At 39.4% G+C, this 25,922-nt stretch overlaps 1 pseudogene; it reads left to right on the top strand.

Moving 5' to 3' along the window:
• Window positions 1-8,003: 8,003 nt before the first annotated feature.
• Window positions 8,004-25,922, top strand: part of LOC122229322 — a 109,678-nt pseudogene continuing 91,759 nt past the window's right edge.

Below are 25,922 nucleotides of genomic sequence, written 5' to 3'. Positions count from 1 at the left end.
TGGTAGGTTTGAATGATTTTAATTTATCTGCCTTATATCTATGATAGGTTTCCACACTGCCTCTATTACCTGCTATATACATTGGGGTTATACACGAGATTTTGGGTTTTTTAAATAGCGTTCTTAGAGTTCATGATAGAACAATATGAAAACAACTTTAATATCCATCAGTAGAGAACTAATTAAATTAATTCAGTTGCTCTACTAAATCTATTATGTGACATTAAAAATAATGAGGTCAATCCAAATATGAGACAATAAATACATCACCAAGTCTATTGTTTAACTGAAAAAAGTGAAGTGCAGAATAGTTTTATAGTGTTCTCCCATTTGTGTGTGTGTGGTTTTTTTTATTGTTGTTTTGTTTTGTGTGTGTGTGTGTGTGTGTGTGTGTGTGTTTTAAGTTACGTGAGATTGGCAAAACAATGTTTGGCTCTGATGAGGAAGTCTTGGTGGTGGACAATAGAGATGGAAAAAAGGTTACTTTTTACTGTATACACTTTTGTACAGTTTTTTCCCTATATATTTGTAATCTTTTAAAAAAAAACACCATGTACAGTTTTTAAAAAGCATATTTATGAATACAGGGGAAATAGACCTTTGAGACGCGAGCAGCTATACACAAAGCCCACACTTCCGTAAAAGAGATTGGGTCACATTCAGGTGTTCACGCCAAACACTATTTATTATTTAAGACAGAGGATTAGAAATTAGATACACCTATAACATCCACAAGTAAGAACAACTGACAGCACAAAGAAGAAACAGAAACTATACGTTAAAAGCTAGGAGATCTATAAAAATATAGCAGCCAAATGTGTTTTTTTAATTGTGGCATAAAAAAACCACAATATAAGTTTATATAAACTTACTTTCAATGATTTTTAAGTGTACAGTACAGGATTGTTAATATATGCACATTGCTGCACAATGGATCTCTAGAACTTCTTCATCGTGCATTACTGAAATTCTACCCCACTGAGCAACAGTTCTTTGTTTCCCCGTCTGCCAGCCTCTGACAATCACCATTCTAGTCTCTGTTTCTATGAGTTGGATTACTTTGGACAACTCATATAAGGAGAATCATGCTGCATTTGTCTTTTTTGTGACTGGCTTATTTCACTTAGCATCATGTCCTCATAACATCCATGTTGGAGCACATGCCAGAATTTCCTTTTTTTTTTTTAAAGCTGAATAATATTCCACTGTATACATATACATATGCATATATATATATATATATATATATATATATATATGCCATATTTTCTTTACCCATTTACCCACTGATGGACATTTAGGTTGCTTCTACATCTTGGCTACTGTGAATAATGCTGCAATGAGCATGGATGCAAATATCACTTCAAGATCCCGCTTCCATTGGCTTTAAGCTTGCCTTTCTGCCAGTACCATACTGCTTTTTTCTTATTTTTTTTTAATTTTACTTATTCTCAACCTAGTTAACATATAGTGTAGTCTTGGCCTCAGGAGTAGATTCCAGTGATTCATCACTTACTTACAGCACCCAGTGCTCATCCCAACAAATGCTCTCTTTAATGCCCATCATCCATTTAACCCACCCCCCACCCCCTCAACCCTCAGTTTGTTCTCTGTATTTGAGAGTCTCTTATGGTTTGCTTCCCTCTCTATTTTTATCTTATTTTTCCTACCCTTGCCCTATGATCATCTGTTAAGTTTCTCAAATTCCACATGAGTAAAATCATGTGATATCTGTCTTTCTATAACTGATTTATTTCACTTAGCATAATACCCTCCAGGTCCATCCACACTGTTGCAAGTGGCAAGATTTCATTCTTTTTCATTGTCGAGTAGTATTCCATATTGTGTGTGCGTGTGTGTGTGTGTGTGTGTGTGTGTGTGTATACATACCACATCTTCTTAATCAATTCATCAGTTGGTGGACATTGGGCTTTTTCCATACTTTGGCTATTGTTGATAGTACCACTACAAACATTGGGGTGCATGTGCCCCTTCAAATCAGCACTCCTGTACCCTTTGGATAAATTCCTAGCAGTGCAATTGCTGGATTGTAAGATAATTCTATTTTTAATTTTTTGAGGAACCTCCACACTGTTTTCCAGAGTGGCTGCACCAGTTTGCATTCCTACCAATAGGGCAAGAGGGTTCCCCTTTCTCCACATCCTCGCCAGCACCTGCTGTTTCCTGAGTTGTTAATTTTAGCCACTTTGACCAGTGTAAGGTGGTATCTCATTGTGGTTTTGATTATATTTCCCTGATGATGAGTGATGTTGAGCATCTTTTCATGTGTCTGTTTGCCATACAGATATCTTCTTTGGAGAATTATCTATTCATGTCTTCTGCCCATTTCTTCACCAGATTATTTGTTTTTTAGGTGTTGGGTTTGGTAAGTTCTCTATAGATTTTGGATACTAGCCCTTTATCTGATACATCATTTGCAAATATCTTCTCCCATTCCATCAGTTGCCTTTCAGTTTTATTGATTGTTTCCTTTGTTATGCAGAAGCTTTTTGTCTTGATAAGCCCCATAGTTCATTTTTGCTTTTATTTCCCTTGCCTTTGGAGACATGTCAAGTAAGAAGTTTCTGAGCCCAAGGTCAAAGAGGATGCTGTTTGTTTTCTCCTGCAGGATTTTGATGGTTTCCTGCCTCACATACTTTTTGCTTTTTAATGTTTGTTTATTTTTGAGAGAGAGAGAGTGAGAGCAGGGGAGGGGCAAAGAGGGAGGGGACAGAAGATCTGAAGAGGGCTCTGTGCTGACAGCAGAGAGCCCAATGGGGGACCCAAAGTCATGAACTATGAGATCATGACCTGAGCCAAAGTCAGACAATTAATCAACTGAGCCACACAGGTGCCCCCTACTGTTTTGTTTACTGTAGCTTTGTCATGTGTTTTAAAATCAAGAAATGTGAGGCCTCCAGCTCTGTTCTGTCTCAAGATTGTTTGGATATTCCCAGTCTTTTGTGATTTTAAATTTCAGATAATTTTCTATTCTGCAAAAAACTCCATTGGTATTTTGATAGGGATTGCATTGGATCTGTAGATTGCTTTGGGTAGTACAGACATGTCAACAATGTTAATTCTTCCAATCCATAAACATGGGATGTCTTTCCACTTATTTGTGTCTTTTTTCATTTCTTTCAGTAATGTTTTGAAGATTTCAGTGTACAAGTCTTTTGCTTCCTTGAGTAAGTTTGTTCCTGAGTATTTTTTCTGATGCTATCATAAATTAAATTGTATTCTTAATTTCCTTTTTGAATTGTTTATTGGTTTTGTATAAAAATACAACTGATTTTTGAGCATTGATTTTGTATTCTACAATTCTGCTGATTCATTTCTTAGTTCTAACAGTTTCTTTGTGGAACCTTTAGAGTTTTCTATGTGTAAGAAATGTCATCTGTGAAGGAAACAATTTTACTTCTTCCTTTTCAACTTGGATGCCACTTTTTTTCTTTTTTTCTTGCCTAACTGTAATGGCTAAGTTTCCAATACTATGTTGAATAAAATTGAGAGAATAGTAATCTTTGTCTAGTTCCTGATCTCAGAGGAAAAGCTTTCAGTTACTCACCATTGAAAATAATGTTGGGCACCTGGGTGGCTCAGTCAGTTGGGCAACCGACTTCAGCTCAGGTCATGATCTCACGGTCCATGAGTTCGAGCCCCGCATCAGGCTCTGTGCTGATGGCTCAGAGCCTGGAGCCTGTTTCAGATTCTGTGTCTCCCTCTCTCTCTGACCTTCCCCCATTCATGCTCTGTCTCTCTCTGTCTCTAAAATGAATAAACGTTTAAAAAAATTAAAAAAAAAAAAGAAAATAATGTTAACATTATATTATGCTAAGGTTATTAACATAATATGTTGGGGTAATTTTCTCCCATTCCTAGTTTGTTGAGCATTTTTATCATGAAAACACATTGAATTTTGTCAATTGCTTTTTGCATCATTTGAGATAATCATGTGATTTTGTCTTTCGTTCTGTTCATATGATTTATCACATTGATTAGGTTTTGTATGTTGAACCACCCTTGCATCCCAGGGATAAATCCTACTTGGTCATTGTATAATTCTTTTAAGGTGCTGTTGAATTTGGTTTTTAAATGTTTTGTTGAGAATATTTGTATCAATACGGGTTTGTAGTTTCTTTTCTTGTAGTATCTTTGTCTAAAGACCCAAATGATTTTCATTATAAGGGAAAACATACTTCAGCCCATGAGAGTATCATGTTATTATACCAGTAATAAATGAGGTCTATAATAATGGCCCTGAATTATCAAAAAAAAAAAAACAATAGTAAAATAAAATAAATTATGTTTATGTGCCCCTTAAAGAGGCAGAAAAGTACATAGCTTCTAACAATAATGGTTAATTTTTTAAGGTTCATTATTTTTTTTTAAGTTTATTTATTCATTCTGAGACAGAGAGAGAGAGAGAAGAGGAGAGGGGCAGAGAGACAGAAAGAGAGAGAGAGAGAGACAGAGAGAGACAGAATCCCAAGCAGGCTCCACACCATCAGCGCAGAACCCCACAAAGGGCTCGAACATATGAACTGTGAGATCATGACCTGAGCCAAAATCAAGAGTCAGACTCTTAACCACCTGAGCCACCCAGGCGCCCCTAAGGTTCATTATTAAAAGGAACACTTGTCTGCTACCTGGAAAGGTCTTCTTAATGTTAGATTAATAAGCTATAACCATCTGTGCTTCTCAACATCATAGTAGTTTTCCTCTGCAATTCTAGAAACCAAAGAATGCCACAGAAACCAAGCTTATAGTGTGTGGTTTTAAGCCTAATTCATGTAAGATTAAGAGAGCTGCAGACCATAACACATCATCTTTCACTGTGGAAACACAGCTTCTAACATAGTGGAGAGCAGTGGCAAAGCTGTCCAAGGAAATCTACCCGTTTTGATCCTGTCCCTTTGGAGCAGAGAGTGATTTCATGCACTTGTTTAGAAAGTATTATATAGAAATTACCCATTAGTCCTTTCATCTAAAACTGCAAGATCAATTTTGGAATACAAAGAAAAGAAATTTCTTTGGCTTTTGAAATGAATTTTTTTCCCCCTCTTCACTTAATATTTGTTTTGCTAATTCTTCTGTGTCTCTGTTGATGGTATTTACTGTTCTGTTGCTAATGTAGTTTTTGGTCTTTAAAGCTTTTAACCTTTCATCTTCAGCAATTCAAGTGGGTTTAAGAAATCTCTTTCACTTTCCCATGTCTAAAAATGGATTTTCAATCAAATTCTCTTTCAGACGACCTAAACACTTTGTTACCTGTGGCCTTGGAATCACAGAGGTCTTTATGAACTGTCTGTTTAGTGACCTTTTTGAAGTGCTGGTTATTGTTATTTTTTTTCTTTTTTCTTTTTCTGGTTAGTATTCCTTCCATCCTTCCATCCTCCCTTCCTTCCTTCCTTCCTTCCTTCCTTCCTTCCTTCATCCTTTTCTACTCCTTCTTCTTTTTCAGATAGTATTAGGGGTCAGAGATTTAAATAGGGGCTGTCGGATTTGGATGCTGTGTTACAGTCATAGGAAAAAGGCAGATTTCAAGAAGTCATAATTAATTCTTTTCTTCTTTGGTCAGTTGGTTTATTACTTCTTAAAGAATTTATCCATTCAAGTCTAATTTTGAAAGCTTGAAATGTCTGGGCTTTTCAAATGGTTATTCACATCTCTAAAGCATCAAGGTAATCTTTGCTACAAATTATGGTAAAAGTTTTAACTGTTATTTCCCATCATGGCAAACAGCTTCATTGAGATGCTCGATTATCCCCTCAGCCTTCAAAAAATTCCAGTGTACCAAGATTGAATCCAATTTAAATTCCTTTGCGTGATAAATTCTTCCGTGATGTAACAATATTATCTTATTTCCAATGATGTAGAAGGTGTGGAAACCCATTTTTTTTCTACATCTCTCCTTTAAAAAAAAAAATAAACCTTCCTTCCAAAATTTTTGCAGCACATTTGCTCAAATATAGCATCCTTGGTTGTTTCTTTGGGGTTTTAATTATATCAATCTTTTTATAAAAGGATTTTGAGGTAGAGCCTAGCACATTCCATTCACGCACTGCAGTGATTAATTCCTATTGCTGCTCAGTCACTTGTTACTTTATTTTTAGGGGCAAATTTATAGCAAGTCCTGGATCACATGTACAATGGTATTTGAAGTATCTGCAGCTGCTTACATAGCAGAAGTTCCAAGCTACATTCCTGTTGTGAATCATAGGTTTGTGAGGACTGTGCCACAGCAGCAAGAAAAAGAGTTAGCCTTATGGAAATGTGCATGCACTCACACATACATATACGAGTCTCCGAAGAGTCTCAATATGCAAAATTAAGATCATCCTTTAAGTGTCTTATCAAGAAGATGTCACCTTCAATGAATGCTATTTACATCTAGTCAAGTATATTCTTCAATCAAGAATCTTTGATACTCCTGCATACATACATACATGTATATCTGTCTATATGTCACACAGAAATACACGTATGTCATATAGATGACCTAACCATTTTTCCAGTTTAAAAATTCTATGGTACAATATTCTCTCCCATATTTCACCATGGAGCTGTCATTGGGTGATTTGTATCGAGGACATCCCAGTGAGGTGCTGCTACCTGTCATATGGTAATTTATCTAGGCCTTTTTGGGCCAACCACCGAAACCCACTCTGCTTTCATATGGATTTAACTCACACAGAAATCATCACAAGTCACAGTGCTCATAATGGAAGTTAGGCATTCAGACTCTGGAGTTAGACTGCCTGGGTTTGAATCTCAGCTCTCTTTCCAAACTGGATGGCCTTGGGCAAGTACCTCCATCTCTCTAAGCCTCAATTCTGTCTTCTGCTTACCTCTGAGGACTGCTTTACGGTGAAATGAGATAATGCACATAAAAATGCTTAGGACAATTTGGGCTCTTGATAAGCCCTCAGTACATATAAGCTATTTTTGCTATTCTGAAGAAGCAGGAGAGAGGACCAGTGCTTAGGTAGTGCTCTTAACTGAGTTGAGTGGAGAGGCCACCGTAGGAACAGGTGCATTGTGGAAATGAACATGTGTCCCTTCAAGTAGTATCCAACAGAACACTTAAAATTCCTTAGTGATGGTACAATCTTTGAGGATGAAGGCCTCTTGACCAAAAATGGGCTCTATCTCAAGGAGAAAAGGATAATTGTCTCAGATGGAGGCTGGCTAAAACAGGGAAGAAAATACTTATCTCGACTTCCTTGGGACTGATTCAATGTTTCCTGAATTCAGAAGTTATGTAAGGAAAAGTATATGCCCCCTAACAAAAATTATCATGTGTCTCAAAATACAAAAACACTTACAATGACTATAAAACATGCTGATAAGTTCACCGTAATAAATCTAATATCAATCAACTATAACATAAGACCATAAGGGGTAGAGAAAGTTGTCGGTTATGTTCACAGATATTTTCTGGGGCTAGTACATGGGAGACACTCAGTAAAGTTTTACCGAATGAACCAATGATGCGTAGGCTTTAGGGGCCTGGCAAATTCGATCATAAAGTGACATTCTAGCATGTCTGATTTTTGAACCCTGATTTTGAGGACGACGATTATATAGATCGAGATATGGAGAGGGTTGTTTTTTAGGACTAAGGAATGGCACAAAATTAAAATGAATAACTTTTACATAAGAGAAGGAAATTTTTGGTTGGGTTAGCATTGTCCTACTTTAATGCTGTAAGCAGTTATACTGCAATTCCTGCCTTGTGACTGTTCCCTCTTGTTAGATAGTGTTAGCGTGGCCATAGACTTTTGGGCAAATCTGTCTAAGGCAGTGGTTCTTAAAGGCGAGGGGAGTGAGAGTGATTTTGCTCCCCAGAGGATGTCTGGCCATGTCTGGAGACCTTTTAGGTTGTCACCACTGCACATACATTATCGGAATCTACAGAGTAAATGCTGTTAAACAGCCTACAATGCATAGGATGGGCCCCCACAGCAAAGAACTACCTAGTCCAAAATGTCAGTGTAGCCATGGTTGAGAAACTCTGGGCTAAGGAGAGCTTGAGTGGAGAATATGTTCGGTTTGGATTTGGTGGGTATATTTTTTTATTTACAGTCACATCCCTCCTTGTGTAGAAAGAATGTCTGTACCTATGAATGCCTTGTGTAGAAAGTTAAATCCACTGTAGCTATGGACCCTGTGTAGTGACACCCAGGGACCAGACCAAAGGTTATTTTGCCCTATAAAAGTAGAAACGAGTCCTAAGATGTTCTTTTTGTAGGGGCCTAGGGCAGACTGCCCCAAGATGGACCACTTTGGCATAACAATTATTTCAAGTTAAAAGTAATCAAAATGCAGCAGATGCAAGAAAGCTCTCTGCCTCCCCCTCAACTGCCTAAATTTACATTGGAAAGGAGAGACTGTACCAGAAAGAGAGCGATTAGCAGAGACCCCTTCCCCCCTTATCCCCTTCGGCTTTGGCAAAAGCTTTAGACCCCACAAAATCACTCTGGGATGTATAGTTTGTGTTTCAAAAGGATTTATCTTTGTGAGAAAACCCTGCCAATGTGTGTGCGTGTGTGTGTGTGTGTGTGTGTAAAATATATGTAACTAATCTTTCCTTTTTCCTCTTTCCTTTCCTTTTCTTCTTTTCTTGTCTTTTGTTTTCATTTCGTTTTGTTTCGTTTCATCAACTTCACCCAGACCTGATCCTCATCAACCCTGAGACTCTTACAGTAGCCTCAGGCTGGCGTTCCTGACCCAGAATACATGCCCTCACACACCGTCCATCCTGCAACAACCTCAGTCCACTGAATGTTCATGAAATGCTGCTGTAAGCACACCACACAACGACAAACAAAGAGAACCGCCCTGGACAGGGTGCTCCCTTGACAGCCTGTGCATCCCTCTATCCTGGCCTTATTGCTGGGCCTGGTAACTGTCTTCCCCTCTAGTCTGTGGAGTCCCAGAACGACATGAGATCTTCATCTTAAAAAAAAAAATTTTTTTAATGTTTTATTTATTTTTGAGACAGAGAGAGACAGAGCACGAACAGGGGAGGGGCAGAGAGAGAGGGAGACACAGAATCTGAAGCAGGCTCCAGGCTCTGAGCTGTCAGCACATAGCCGATGCGGGGCTTGAACTCACGAACCGTGAAATCATGACCTGAGCCGAAGTCGGATGCTTAACCGACTGAGCCACCCAGGCGCCCTGAGATCTTCATCTTAAAGTGACTACAGCCGCGCCTGACTCAGAGACGGGCAACAGTTTGGTGTGTCTACTTCACATCTATTTCGTCGACAAGGAAAATCATAAATGCACATTATACTTGAGCCATCACAGCTTGCTATCCAGAGCCCTACACCTTTGCAACTGCTCTCTGAAGAGCCTGCTGCAGTTTGCAGTTCAGCCTTTTCCAGGTAACAGTGGCTCGAGCCTCGTATCAGGTCAAAGAGAATGGAAACACAGAGCCTCCTGCCGACTGGCCGTCAGGGACAATTGTTTCTTGGTCACCAACAGGACAGCCTCAGAGCAGTCCTGCCCTCCTTGCTAATGACAACCCCACCGCTGCCCCGCAGGCAACAGCTGTCTGCAAGCTGGCTGTCGCCCTGGCTCTGCCCTGGTCGGGAAGTGCGGGGCCACGCCTGGAGGAGACCAGGTCCCCTGCGGGCGCAGGAGCGGCGTGGGGGAAAGGCCCGGGAATTCAAGGTCGCGCAAAGAGAAGAAGCGGAAGTGACTAAGAAGGAATAAGGAAAAAGACTTTTCAAATAAGGCTGGGAAAGGACCTGTGTCAATGCACCAATTACACATAAAAGGAAAGCTGTTAACATATAATTCTTCTGCAGAATTAAAAGGCTGAATTCCCCAGAGGTAATATCTACACACACACACACACACACACACACACACACAGTTCTCTTCGTTGCTGGGGGCCACATTTGAGCAATCAGCTATAACGTGAAAGAGCAATCAGTATATTCATGAATTCCTATATTTACCTTTAAATTCCAAAAGCTGTTTATTTGTTTTGCTAATAGATTTGGGCCGTGATGATAGGCTATTGAGAGGCATTAAAAGGTGCCCAGATTTTACAAGTTTGTTTAAATTTCACAAGTCTGGAGTGTTAGTTGAGGAAATTCAAGCAGCCAGTGGTTTCAAATGCTAACACTTCCAATAAAGGCCCGAGGCTTTATTTAGATTAACCAATTAGCAATTATAATTCAATGGTAAACAGAAAGTGAGTTCATTAATTTGTTAATTGTGCTGCTGAACTACAGACATTAGCTTTTCAAACATACTTTTAACAGATACGTTATTTTAAATGTTCGGAAATTGTCAAAGATCTGTGTGAAAAGGCAAGCCCAAGATGTTTTCACAAAGAGCCAGCTCTTGACCTTGCCAGCAAAATCCTCTTTTTAGCGATACATTTATTCATAAAATTGATTGCCTTAACATCTTCTTGAGTTTCTGAAACTTACAGCAATGTGCATTTATTATCCAGGATCAATGAGACCGATAAAAAATTGCAATAACTGAAGAGAATATAATACTCTCTTTGAACTTTATTGTTGCTTTCCTTGACCCTCTTTCAATTTGACATTTTAACAACTAGGAGAAATATAGATTATAGAGGCTTGGCCGAAACAGCAAATGTTTTCTCAACTAATCCCCTAAGAATTAAACCATTTAATTTTAGTGAACAGAAAAAGTGATAAATTACTTGGGATTATACCTCAAAGGTATAAACCCTGTGCAGATGGGTTGCAAAATGATTGTGAGAGAGTAAATCTGAACTGCAAATATGCAAGATTATTCAGGCACTGACCTTCCTTATAGGTTAGGAAAGCCATGTATGCCTAAATGTCTATTTCAAACTTTAGTTGGAGGCAGTGAAATCAATTCACGTCAAAGCAGGATGAAATCTGATTTTAAAAATCGAATTATTTCAGTGATTTGGCCAAAGGTCACTAGTTAGATACGTTGAATAGCTATGTTAAATATTATTCATCTCATGATAGGAAACAACTTTAATCTCTGTTTATTATGTATGAACTACTGTAGCCAAGGACCAAAGGTATAAAAATCCCAAGGCCAAAAGCATGTCTAGTGAACGGGCATAATAAGCTATTTCTTTAATAGACTTGATAGCCAAATACAATAAAACTCGAATTTCCATCTGCACTCAGCTCTCAGGATCAGCAGGGAAATTCTGTGGATGGGCACAAGTGTCCAGTGTTTTGTAATCCTTGACAAAATGTGCAACATGCATTACTGCTTTTAGTAAATTCACTCCAAAGCCCAAGCTTACATCATCATATTGCAATATATACATTTTTTAAGAAGGGAGAGAGAGAGAGAGATGCACCTAATTTCATTTGTGCTCAGGGGTGAGTTTGGGGCCAGGCTTCGAGGCCCCACTCATGTGGGAAGAGCTGTATCACAAGCACACAGGTCTCCCTGTATGTCCTTTATCAGTTCTCTCATCCCCAGGCCACGCCAGCCTGTACCATTTGTTGTTTCTTTAAAAGGCTATTCTTACGGAATACAAAATATAATTCACTTAAAGCTAATTATCTGCATAACCAAAATCATTTTGTAACTCCCTCCGTTTTAGAAAACACTGAGAAGTCTGACTATAGGTTAAACAATCGCAGAATGTGACACTAAGCTACAAACTCTCTTTTTTATCTCCCTCATAGTACACAGTCTGATCAGTGTTTGAATTCGTTAAGCTGCTCTGCTTTCATTTTCCTATAATTAAGTTGTAAAATAATTACCATGATCATTAAGCGTCCATATAAGACTTTATACGTTCAAAGTGTTTCACAATCATTTATTTTACAAAGTATATCGTTCTGTAAATCAAGCTTTATCATGTCCTATGTTAGTCTGACAACCATGTTCTACATGATCAGATTAACAGGTGATATATCAATTTTAGAGGCAAAGGTTACTCTTTATTCAACATGCATATCCATTATTTATTTGTGTCCTTTGACCTTTGTGCAGCCTAAACACGCTGTTTTTATTCTATCAGGAGTCAGAAGGATCCTAGAGAAGACCAAGAGAGGTGCCTTTTCAAAGTGCCATGGAGAGAGCTGGTGGAGCCCCACGAATAGGTCTGAGACATGTCACCATTCAGGGCACTCAAGCATCAGTATTTGCCACCCTGGCTCTTCTGTGTTAGAAACTGGACAGTTATTATAAAACCATGAAATAAACCCAAGTACTGGACAAGTATCTACAGGGGAGGTGCTGATGTTTCCATGTGACAGAGATTGTATATATGGAAATGTCAGAACCTCTCCTTTATTGGTCCAAAGGTATATCTCACTAATCCTTCCTGCAGGAAAGAGGGGTGCAGATCCAGGAATGTATTCTTGTCTCATTGTGTCTCCTACCTAGGGAGTCTTCTCAGCCACTGCTGCCACATGGGTCTCTAAACATTCTCCCTCCTAGGACTGACATCTCTTGTCCATGGGATCCCCCAAAGAGAATAAAGGCAGATCTGGATAGCACAGAAAAAACACAATGAAAGATGGGGAGGGACGGACAGATAGACAGTTGGTAATTGCTCAAATCTGTGGATCCAGCCATTGAAAAGCCACAGATTCCCTTTCTACTATGCCTAATCCGAGTTTGAGTTCTGACAATTTAGAACCTTATTACTGGATGAGGCTGGATATAATCCAAATGCCAACAGTGGCAACCATGAACTTTGTGTTTTTGCTTTATCTGTATTTCCTTGTTCTTTCTTTTTTTCTTTTTCTTTTTTTTTTTTTTTTTTACAATGACTATCTTTTATTTGTGTGATAAAAACAAGTAATACATAAAAGTGATTGAGTACAGCTGGGGCAATTAGAGAAATAGGTGATTCGATGGAATACCCTGAGCTAGATAGACTCTACCATAACACTTCTTGAATTTGATTCTAGCAGCTGTGCTCTTCCCTGCCTTATCTATAGACAGCAGGTTCCTAGGGCAGTGGCCAGGTTCTATTCAATGTCACAATTCCAGAACCCAGCACCATACCTAACACAAGTTACCACGAATTATGGTTTTGTTGACTCTCTGACTTGAAGCCACTCAAGATACTTATAATCTAATTGGAAAGACAAGAAACATGGAGAAGGGTATATGTTCCTTTTAAGGCAACACAGCGTCTTTGCCCAAATTTGGCCATTTTAGTGCTTGCAAAAAACAATAGAGTAAAGGAGAAAATCTGGTGAGGAGAACTATCCCCACTGCTTTCCAGTGCTACGTCTAGAGCAGTGCCATCCAACAGAAATATAATTCGAGCCACATATGTATGTCTAAATATTCTAGTAGCCATGTTAAGAAAACTAAAAAGCAATAGGTGAAATTAAGTATGTTTGGTGGTATATTTTATTTGATCCAATATATCCAAAATATTATCATTTCATCATATAATCAATGAAACATATCATTGAGCTATTTTACATTCTTTCTTTATATTAAGACTTTGAAATTGTGGTTTGTATTTTACATTCACAGGCCATCTCAGTTCAGACAAGCCCCATTTCAAGTGCTCAATAGCCACACGGAGCTAATGACACAATACTGGAGAGCAGAGGTCAACACAATTAACTCCCAGAATATGCGTATTGAATAACCTGTCATTCAATGACCCAAATGACTGCCCCAAGTAGCTTATTGAAATCTGGAGGCCTACTTCTAAAAAACCTGCTGCCTTTTCTCTGCTGGAGACCTGGAGCTAAAGGGTAATCAGTGAGATGCAGATTCTATCCCCAGATGCAACAACCCAGAGTGAGGGCTCAATACAAGTTAGTTCAGTGTTGAGCCACTACTCTCCCCTTTCCCAAAGAACTTGGTCTTATCAAACCACCAACAGTTCTCCACACCTTACTATAATTTTCAAAAGGAAATTCGAAGAAATAGAAGCAAACAAGGAATCTCTGGAACCCAAGTGAAATGAGAAATCAAAAATAGGAAGATGCATTTTCAACGGTCCTTGAACATCTTATTTCAAGACTGCTTGAAAATTAGGAGGCAAAGTTTCTTTCAAATAGAGTAACATGATTTCACTGTCAAATGGAAGAATGCAGTTCTCTTCTCAGAAATCCCTTTATTCTCACTTAGCACCACTAGTTGGAAGCAAGAAAGGGGAAGAGCTTTCCTGGCCGTCATATATGATCGCTGGCATGCAGGGCTGCATCCAAGCCCAATCGGAGTGGTCTTAGATGCCTTCGAAAAAATCTTCATGCCAACGTTGGAGTCCCCACTTGGAAGATTTCTGGGAAACCATATATCCAAAAACAACCATTCACATCATTAACAGCCTCCATACCTTCTAGGCCAGGTGAGGGAGGCAGCCCACCATCCCTGCATGCACTGCCACCACAGAAGGCAGATACAGACCTGCTGTGACCTCAGAGAAGAGCTGGACCTTGTTCAGGTGAGTAATCCCAGCCCACATCTCTCTTTCAGGTAAGAGGAGACATTCATAAAGGGACAAGAGACAGATGTCCTACCATTCATTTATCACCCTTGGGTGGTTGACCAAGAGGTGGAAAAACAGAGAATGAAGGAGAGACAAGAAGCTGTTGTTTCCCATCACAGAATCAGAGCTCTAAGCTCTGGAAAGAATCTTGAGAGCTCAGCTGCTCTCTCCCTCTGGCCACATGCAAGACCATATTTAAATCATTTCAAATTGATGAGACCATGTTATTTTTTTAAGACCTCTAAAGAAGCAGATAACATTCCCTCAGCAAAGTATTCCCTGACTCAACAACTCTCATGAAAGCAGTCTTTAACTTGACATGACTGAAATCCTACCACTGCTCTTTCCAGCCCTTCTGTGCCTTTAACACACAGTCGCTGGGTTCCCAGCAGGTAGGAGGCCCGCACTAAGGGGATCCAAAGGCGAAAGAGGCAGGCTCTGGGCTCCCCACACTTGCAGTTCAGTAGGGAAGATAAGCCTTGTACATAAATAACTGCAATCCAAGGTAGAAAGTGCTAAGTGCAATAAGATAATGCTCTGGGACAGATCTGAGGACGGAACTCTTTGTCCCTGGGAAGAATGGAGAACAGCTGGCCTCCATCCTCCTTGTTTGTCCTGGGTAATCTCTCCCTTCCTCACTTTTTATTTGCTCTTCTACATCATTTCTTAAGGCTGTCAATATTTTGAGACATATGGAAGACACTGTATGAGGTGGGAATATACCCTATCTGATAGTAGAATGTTCTGTTGGGGACATTCTGGCCAACTGCCCAGGCAGCCATCCCACCTGTTCCAGAACTTTCCTTTCTCTCTCTTGCCAATTATGTGTCCCACCTGCTGTATTAAAACTGAGATCAGAGATCAAAACAAGTACTAAACAGTGTATTTTTGAGCTCATTTAATGTTAAATCAACATCCCTCTCTTCTCCCACTGTCATGTGTCTTTTCTGACCTCATAGGAGTGCCATAGAGGGTCATTTCTCACATAGGACACTAATGTTCTTACATTGTCTTGTGTGCTTGTCTTGCCTCCCTGGTGGGTTATAGCCCTTGAAAGCAGAGTTTAATTGTTCCTTATCCTTTTCTGGTTTTCTTGCTGCCAAACTATGTGGCTCTTAATGGAAAAAAAAAAAATCTTTTGTCACAAGAAATCATAAGTAAAGGCTCTAAGAAATGAAGTGACTTATTCAAACCCACACAATTACTAGTGATGGAATGGGGATTTGAACTCAGCTTTTCCGTATCCTTTCTTCTTTCCATTGTGTTGTTTCCTATGTGCCCATCGAATCTCCTTGACAACACTGTGAGCTCCTAGGGCACAGAGACTATGTCTGATTTAGCACAGAAAATAAGAAATATAATTCTTGTTGAGTAGTTGCTTTGACTGTTCTGGTATAGATTCCTGGAGATGAGTCTTTATATTATTTTATTTACCACACTATGTCCTTTCCCCTTTGGTTGAGTGTGGGAGTATGCATGCACGTGCACATGCATATGTGTGTGCTTTAACCTACATGGAGAACAAGATCAGATGTGGAAGGTGCTGGGGAGAAAAACAGAAAGATGAATACAAATACCTGTTCCATGTACAAATCTAGAGCTCCTGGATTTCTAAACACATGAATGTTACTTTCTACTTCTCTCGAAATAATATAGTAGAGAACTAGGGTTTAGCTGTTTCCACAAAAGAGCAAAACAAACAAAACCAGCACTGATGATGGCAAGTGTTAGCATACCAACCAGTGGAGGAGAAGCCTACCAGGTCTGCCTTCCCTTCAGACCCTGACCTAGACCCTCTAGATCAGAACAGGCTGACAGACCGGGACAGGCCACAAAAACCAATGGAACAAATTCAAGACCTGTTTCAGTTTTGGACCCAGTGTCAAAGTTCTTGAGGAATAGAGAAGATTTGACATCATTTATGGTTTGTATTCTGGGTGTAGAGAGAAGGGCTGGCCAAGGCAGAAGAAGTTGACTTAGGTGCTTTTGATGCCCAGGGAAGACATAGAATGAATGGAAGGCTGGTTCCGCCTAAAATAACAGCTCAAAGAAAGCAAAAGATATCCCATAAAAGAGTAGTAACTAATAGACTTGATAAAAATGACTAGGTCTAAACAACTGTTGTTAATGAAACAGTGAGACTTAACACATTTGTTTGAAAAGATGAGGGGGCTTCTTGAAATTGAAAGTGCTTGATATATAATAATAATATGGAACTAAAACTTCAGGTTATTTCCACAATTTCTGGGAATTGCAGAGGTGTGTTAAATTTCTCATTTAGCCCAAGGATAATCCAGACATTTTCATTCTTAATGATGAAAAAGAACTAGGTTGATATATATGTATACACACGTGGTTCCCCACCCCCCCACCCCAACCCCCACCCCCGACCCCGCTTAGGTTTACCCTAGCCATAAAAAGCAGAATAGAATGTATAACTTTGAATTACTTGAGACGAATGAAAGGAACAAAGTTTAATGCGACAATGGGGTAAAGCATGTTCAATTTTCACTTTCACTTATATTCACTTGTATTAAATTTGACAACAATGTAGCTTTCATAATTTTCTCATGAGATTTTTCTTTTCTCATTCTTAAAGATTTTTTTTTTAATTTTTGTTTTTATTTTTGAGAGAGAGATAGAGCGTGAGCTGGGGAGGGACAGAGAAAGGGAGACACAGAATCCGAAGCAAGCTCCAGGCTCTGAGCTTTCAGTACAAAGCCCAAGGCAGGGCTCAAACTCACAGACTGCAAGATCATGACCTGAGCCCAAGTTGGAAGCTTAACCAACTGAGCCACCCAGGTGCCCCCATGAGATTTTTTTGATATAAGATAAAGTAGAACATTAAAAATATTTTTAAATAAGATGAGACAAGACTTTTAAAATAATGACAATACCAAAAGGTTTGCTCCAAAGAAGGTATGGTTTTCTCTGCTTTCAATTCACATAATTTGGGGGCGCCTGGGTGGTTCAGTTGGTTGAGCTTCTGACTCTCGATTTTGGCTCAGGTCATGATCTCACAGTTTGTGGGATCAAATCCCACTCTGTTAGCACAGAGCCTACTTGGGATTCTCTCTCTCCCTTGCTCTCTGCCCCTTCCTTGCTCACATGCATGTATGTGTGTGCGCCTGTGTGTGGGTGTGCACGCTCTCTCTCTCCACATAAACTTAAAATCAATCGATCAATTCATGTAATTTGGAAGGAGGGACAAGGGATGTGCTGCCAGGGAAGACTGACCACAAATGCCAGAGTTCTTTACAGGGAAAAAAAAAATGTCTTGTTTGCGAATAGACCTAGCTGAAACGTTAGCTATAAGTTGAGATCCTGAAGAGATGCCCAGGTGAAAGGCACGACTTTACCAAGATAATTAAACTCTCAAGTAAGAAAGAACAAGATTTGAGGGGATGGCGCTGCGGCCAGAGGAAAGATGGGGAATAAAGAGAGGGGGATCACAAACCAGGCGGCTGCTAAAACAGGTAGAGAGTAAAAAGTTGCCAAGGACCAAGGAGTTTTAGCACTGCAATATTACATATTTAACTTTAATGATGCTATTATTTAAACTTCTTTTAGTTAATTAAACAACTCAATTGCCATGAACTTCAGTGAATGTCTGCTCTACACACAGCCTCGGAATGTGAGAAGAAGGACCTGGGCAGTGTCCTTTGTGGGGCAGAGAATGTGTAGTAGCAACAGCATGGTTAGCCATGGACCAAGCCAATCAGCAGAAGTAGGAGTCCAGGGCTAGGAGAGGCCACGAGAAATGGAAGTGTCCTGTCCCCTATTGCCTAAGACATTCAGAAGCACTGAGGCTCTCACCACACATGGGACAAGGGATTTAAGCCAAATCTCAAAGGACCGGTTGACCTGGAGTGACATTTTGGAATACAGAATGTATTTTCTCTCATCAGGAAAACTGGAGGTCAAAGCGTAGGAGTCCAAAAGTTGGACTTCAGAGATTTTCTGTAACAACAGCACATTTAATATTACTATATGAAACATAATGATCCAAAAGACTTTTTAAGTGAAAAAGAGAAACTATAAGAAATGGTTGTAAGAGTTTACATGACAAGTTTGTAAAGAAAAGTGAAGAATCATAGATTTCTAGATAACTGTAAAGCACAAAGTCTTCAATCCAGAAAAATAAAAAGATATTAGTGCTAAAAGGTTCAAGTTATGATATGGAATAAAAGCCTTATTAATTAATGAATAAATATAATCTTCTGTTGGAAATGATTTTAAAACAAGTATTTTAAATCCAAAATACAGTTGAGAGCAACTTAAAGGTTAGATGAAAAGAAAACAGAAAGCCACATAAGGTTTAGACCTGATAATACAGGGGTTCCTTTCCATATTTCCTGGTAAAGGAAATGAATGAGTCAAAAGAAGAGGAATTTCTGGTTGGTGAGAGATCAAAGATGAATGTGATTTAACCAGTCAAAAGAGAAAAACAAACAATGAGAAAGATTGCATACAGGTTCTGAAATCAGAGCAGATCTTCTAAAAAGCCTTGAGCCACCATGTGATGAAGAGAAAACAGAAAAGGAAGAATAGTATAGTAAGAATCCTTCCTGATGATTCAGGTAATGACTAGAAACCACTTCAAGATTCCAACTCTTACTAAGCAAAGGGCCCTCTGGAATGGCTAAAGGGAGAAATTCTCCCACCTCCACAAACCAAAAAATCCAGAAGACTCCTCCTACTCCACCAGTATGTGATAGGCCAAACTCTCCTCATGGGCAAAGGTTTGACATGATTCCTGTTCACACAGGAGCCTTAGAAGCCTGGAGAGAAAGTTCCTTTTCTTTCTGTCACTTCATAGGGTGGCCATCTATGTTCATCCTGCTTATAATACCACCGAATACCTGCTTTATATGCATCAAAATTGTCAGGAAATGTGTTCAACCCATCCTTATCTCTTCCTCACTGCACCAGGGTCAGTATAGAATATACTTGACATACTCAGTAAATACTAAGAGATAGCTTTTTACATGTTCAGAATATTTTTAATTATCATTTCTTCTTACTCAAGATGCGAAAAACCAGTCAAAAATGCTTGTTTACTCTGGGTCATGCTTAGAGATTTCCACTCATCCCTTCGCCTTTCTGAGCCTTGATTCCTCATCTTATGGAAAGGAAATTTGACCAGTGACCTCCAGTGTCACCTCCCACCTTCAACATTCTGGGACTACCTCATCTTAAGTATGCAATGGCATTTGCCCCAAGACATATTTCATCAGCTCCCTATTTCCAGTCAGAAGCAAGAGAGGAGGAGGAATGAGGTCTGGATGCACAGTACACCAGAGAAATTGCACCTTGAAGATCAGGGTCTGGTGTAGTCCTGCATTTATGCTTCTCTGTTTCTTCCCTCTTGCTTTGTTCTTCTCTCTGAACTGGCATTTTCTACATCTGATTCTCTCCCAGTCCTGTTCCTTCCTGTCCTTTGATTTGTACCTTCAATAGAGGCCAAGGAAAGTTTGTTCGGAGAGAAAGGAAAGATCTCCTTAGAAATGGCTGTCTTCTGCGCACTCCAGCCCATTCCAATGATCTACCTGGAAAAGCACCACTTCTGCACTTGACCAAACCCCCTTCCCCATTTAACTGTTGGTGTGCATGAGCATTTGCAAAGGTCTATTATTAAAAGTGCTGGAAACTTTTCAAAAATCTTTCCTCCTCCCCTGCTCTGGGCAAATAGCCTGTGTCACTTGCTGTGGGACAGGGAAAAGGGAGGGTAGATTAAAACTCAAGCCAGCCTACTATTATTATTTCCAGTAACAGGGCACTGACTTCCACCCTACTTAGAGAAAAGGCAAAGTTTCACTTAATGAAATGCTCATGTTATCTGTAAAGCTCAGTATTCATGTTCATTTCTGTCTTCCCTCATCAAAGCATCTATTAGAGGCCCATTTGTGCTTAATCAAGAGTTAGACACTCAAAATTAACTAGAAATATTCTAAGTTAGCTTTGTGAATCACACATTCATGAGGTCTGAGGCCTGAAAATGACAGAACTGTAGGTGATAATGTAAGTGATACTGGTTTTTAAACTATTCAAGTCAAAATTGTACAATGCCACCCTACTGAGTTGCAATGAATTCTTCCTCAGAGGTTATGAATGGATCCCAATGGACACCTATTAGCCTTTTAAAATAGAAGACTGAACTGAAATGGAGATAGGAACATTGCTAATTACATAGGTATCTTTTGCAAGGTGAGGTCTTTGGATTTGGGCCAACTGATGCTGATTTCTGCTGTTCCATCTCTACTAAAAAGGCTGTAAAAAGCAGACCTCCATTACACCTCATAAATTGACTTTAGGTTGATACTTGGGAACATTTTATCATTTATCTCAGGCATTGGTATGCATTTGGTGTTTTTGTTTTGTAAGCACTCAATAAAATGATATATAAAGACACAGGAATGTCAGCACAACAGATAAGTTTGTTTCTAGAATATATCAGATATTCTACAAATATGATCATTTCCTTTTAAAATGGAACACAATAATTGCCTCTAAAGAAAGCTCAAGCCAGATGTCTTTTTTTTAATGTCAGTCTGCTGTGCAACATCACCCTATCTAGTGAAACTTGAGAGAATTTCAAGGTTTGCTGTGACAGAAAAACAAAGAACCAAATCTACTCTGAGAACTCTAGAGCCTTCTTCCCAAAATGAATTGAACCATATTGTATGCTTAATTATTTCTATTATACCTTTACACTAAAGAACTATAAGAGGGTTTTGTTTTGTTTCTGCCAGTTTACATTAGGCTTTTGATGTATGGTCTTCTGTTCCCTTTAATAAAATCATGCTACTCCATTTAAGGAATATTTGCCACGAAATAAGTGTTTCATCGTGTTTTTGTTTCCTAAAATCTTAAGGGTCTGCTCCACGATTCCCATTATTCATACCCTTGGAATAAATTACTACAATCAGACCACATACGAAGAAAAGTTAGCTCCTGATTACAAAAGGAATCAGTCCAAGAGGTAAAGTATTAATCAACGATACTTCTTAACAATCCCATTTTCCGTGTAGGCATGCATCCTTCTGTCAGGCCATGTTAAAACAACATTGGCATCAGTCATTTACTCGGTTACTATTTGGTTTCTGCTGAAATCCAGGGTCCCCCATGGTTAATGCGAATGGCTAACCTTACACCCATCTCCAGTGTCCCCTTGATAGCTTTATCTGGCTATTATAATTTGTCATTGTCAAGCCATTAGGCCTTTGGCTTTGGTCTTATTTTTCCTGCAGGTGTCAAAAATGCAAAACCACAATTTATAAAACACAACATGACAGAATCCCATTTGCACTGGTTTTGAAATGCCAGAAGGTAACTTTATTTAAAATATCACAACCTTCTTTCCAAACCAGTTGCCTGAGTTCCAGGGTGGTCTGAAGAGTTGATTCAAAAAATAAATGCCACCACAGCAACTTATAATTCCTAAGGCCAAACATCCAGATGTGTCAATAATCTGTATAAATTAGAAACAGATGTAAGCCCTTGTTGAAAAATAATTATAATAGAATTATTTCCTCTTGCCTCCTTATGCTTTCACACACTTGAATTTATTCCTTCCACATTTTTTTCGAGTTGGTTCAGTTGGTTCTAATTTAAAAACAAAAATCATTTCTATTTTTCACACGGGGGTGTAGCTACATGTGAAGTTCTCTAGAAAAAGAAAAGAACAGTCCATTTTGTGCCTTGTTTCATGCCCAGTGGAGCTAATCCAAGCACAGAGGCTCTCTGGAGTCAGTTGGTGATCCACAATCCAGCCGAATGTTCTGGGATATAGTCTAGATTACTACTGCCATGTGTAGTAATTGCCACCATGAAACCCACTCTTTGTTTCCATGAGGTTATCCCAGTTATAAGACAAAATAAACATTTCAAATATGATAGAACCTACATTACCAACTACTTTGACTTATCTTCATTTGATGTATTGTAACATTGTTGTTAGAGTTAAGAAAAGGTTTTTTGTTGTTTTAACCTTTTTTTTAGAAATGAACTTGCTACTTAGGTCCCATTGTGTGTGTGTGTGTGTGTGTGTGTGTGTGTGTGTGTGTGTGTCTGGGTTGGGGTGAGGGACATGTGTACCTCTAGAAATTTTGTGAGAAGAGATAAATGACTATTTGGCAGACAGAGGATTGCAAGATAGATATCAGTGGTTTGTGATCTTTAGAATATAAATACCAAACCAACTGCAAAACTGTTTATGACACCATTGACATCAATTAGAAAAGTTCTAGTGACTACAGAGTTCTATTCTGGATCCCCTGGGGCCATTCCATCTCCATCATATGGGATCCAAGGAGGTAGATTCAGCTACTTACAAGCTCTGAGAAAAATAACTTTACACAAAATGAGCCAGTTCCACATTCACCTCCTCAAACACCATTCAAAATAATAATAATAATAACAGTAACCTTCTTGCAGGAAGTACAGTCCTATAGAATTTTGTGATCTGTCAGTAACAATATTCAATTCTTCAGTGATCTCCAAATTTTCTGTAATTGTTGGCCCCAATTACTCAGCCCTACCCAGATGTAGTGAAATGCAGTGTATTGACTATGTAATGTCCAGGGCTAAACTGTATTAACAAAAAGGCAACATTTGTACTTCAGCTTCTGAAAAATTTGACCTTAGCTAAAATAATAAAATAAGCATGGGGGCACCTGGGTGGCTCAGTTGGTTAAGCGTCCAACTCTTGATTTCAGCTCAGGTCATGATCTCACAGTTCGTGAGATCCAGCGCTGGGTTGGACTTTGAGCTGACAATGCGAAACCCGCTTGGGATTCTCTCTCTCCCTCTCTCTCTGCCCCTCCCCCACTCAAGCATATGTGTGTGCAAGCACATGCTCTTCTCTCAAAATAAATGAATAAACTTAAAAAAATAAATAAATAAAATAAGCATGGTTTGCCTTCATTGCTGTCAATCTATTGCTCCCCCACCCACTCCATTATGACAATGACTACCAGATTCTACCCAATGATGTTCTCCTCCGTTTCCTTATTAGCAGAAGGACTGGGAGGGAAGCAGCGAGGAGGGAAGCAGGTGTTTGGGTCAGAAAGCTACCTTCCTTAGGCCCTTTGAAGATAGGCATGTTAGTAAGTAGGGCTTCAGGAAGAGCTCTTTAAAGGGAACTGTCTCAACTAGCAGAGCTCCCTTGCCCAGTCTCTCCCTCTGCTTTTTTTCTACCTGAGTCACGGATGTGATGGCTGGAGCTCTAACAACCATTATATAAGCCTGAGAATGAGAACAGAGATCCTAGCCTCTAATGACATCAAGGAGCTGCCATATAACAGATCAGCTTGTCTGCTTCTGGACTTGTCACTAAATGAGTTAAACATAAACCTTACTCTTGTGGAGGACGCCATTTCACAGTCCCTATTAGCAGCTGCAGAATGTAATCTCTGATACGCTCTCTGAAAAGTTTCTGCCCTAAGCTTTGCCCGGGTTCCACCTACCCAGGCACCCACCAGAGAGTCAGTCTATCACCTGCTTCTGCCTTTCAGAGCATTATTATATTATTATATTTTCCCTCCAAGTCTCCAATCTTGTCTTTGCCAAACTTTTCGCTAGTGAAGAAATTGTTTTTATCCTCTCAGAGATCACTTTGGTGCTTTCACTATTTTGTATTTATCTTGGAATGTATTTATAAGCCACCTCCTTTTCAAAAGATTTACATAAGGCAGTTTATCACCTAGCTGATCTGATTACTTAATATGGGTTGTTGGGCAGATAGAGAGGTCATGGTAGAAAATAAATAAAAAGTAAAAACACAGAGATGGTTGTACTATGCCAATGATAGCCAAAGGGATATAAATAGAATTCTTTCCTACCCAAGTACCCTTCTTTAAACAAATACACAATGTTTTAGATTTTAAAACACACACACACACACACACACACACACACACACACACAAACACACACACACATTTGGTGAGGATGGTTCAACTGGAGTGGGATTAAATAACCACAACCAATTAAAGAAACCATCCATTTTTCAGAAGCCAAAGCACAGCAAATCAAAAGAAGTTTAGAACCCTTCTCCAAAACATGGCTTTCTCCTCTTGAAAACCCATCCCTTGCCAAAGTGGCTTCTTCATTTGCTCTGTTTATTGTCACTACACTATCAACAAGTTGGATGAAAGGCACTTACAAACACGTGCAATTGTTTGGGTTAAGCTGCAGCTGCTGGAGGGCTGTTCACACTGACCCCATCTGGAAGGCTGGCTCCCGAAGCAGCCCTCTTTCCAGGACTACTCTACTGTCTTCTTTTCAAAGGAAAATCGCTCCTATCTGTACCTGATTCTGCTGAGGACCCAGACGACTACTTTTCTGCAACTCTCCTCTTCAGAGCTATTCTCTGTTTACCCTCTTAACTTGGTTAAGGCTTGGTTAAGGCTTGAGGAGTGGGCTCCAAATCTTTCTTTTAGCTTTCCCTTGCAATTCTGTAAACTGAGTCTCTGTATTTAACAACCTATCCATTCACCCTTCTGCTTCCCCCATTGGGAGCTGAATATCCTGGGAGGGTAGGGTGGAAGAGAAGAAGAAAAAAAAAAAATTGTGCCTGCAAAACAAATTTGCTACTACTGAGTCAGAAGGATTGCATCCAAAAAGTGACTCACTGCACCAAGTGACATTGTCTTCTTAATAAGTAAAGGCAAGTAGCCAAATACACGCCTGCCCACAGGTAAGAAATTTAATTGTTCCCAGGATTGCAGGTACCGTGAGCTTAACATGCAAATCCACAGCCTTGATTTTGCACACTTGCCTGGCAATCATCTCAGGGAGATTTCCATCCCACTCCACCTCTTGGCTGTCATTTCAGCAAACATGTGAGGAAACGGCAATATGCTCAGGGAAGTTAGAAGCTGATGGGTCAAGAAAATCAACTGCTCCACTGCCTCCTTTCTGAAAACTTCCAATTTTTCTTTGGACGATTCTGATATGCAACTCTGTTGATGTTGCATCTTTAATTTCTCTTGTAGGACATTTGCCTAAAATAGGTGTACTCTGATGTTCCAAGAAGTGTTAATGTATCAAAAGAGGCATTGGTTGTAATTATTAATGTTATTTCCATTTTAATTTAAATTATTTTATCACAAATTTATGAATTGACGGGATGCCTGGGTGGTTCAGTAGGTTAGACGAACGTCCGACTCTTGATTTCGGCTCAGGATATGATCTTGCAGTCATGGGATCAAGCCCTATGTTGGGCTTTGCACTGGGCATGGAGCCTGTTGGGATTCTCTCTCCCTCTCTCTCTGCCCCTTCTGCCCCTAAAAAAATTTATGAATTGTGTACTGTAAACACCATCCCCACTTTGCCATATGACAGATGTTTTTACTAATGGCGCTAAAAACTCAATCTCCATGCCAGATCACTCTTTTTCAAATCCATATGCATGAAGCAGTGATATAGCTCAGTGATTAAATGAAGTTTCTGGGATCAGACTCCT

The sequence above is a fragment of the Panthera leo genome, chromosome A1 (genome assembly GCF_018350215.1).
Source record: "Panthera leo isolate Ple1 chromosome A1, P.leo_Ple1_pat1.1, whole genome shotgun sequence".
NCBI lineage: Eukaryota > Metazoa > Chordata > Mammalia > Carnivora > Felidae > Panthera > Panthera leo.
Note: the sequence above shows the minus strand (reverse complement) of the source record. Positions and strands in the feature narration are given on the sequence as shown.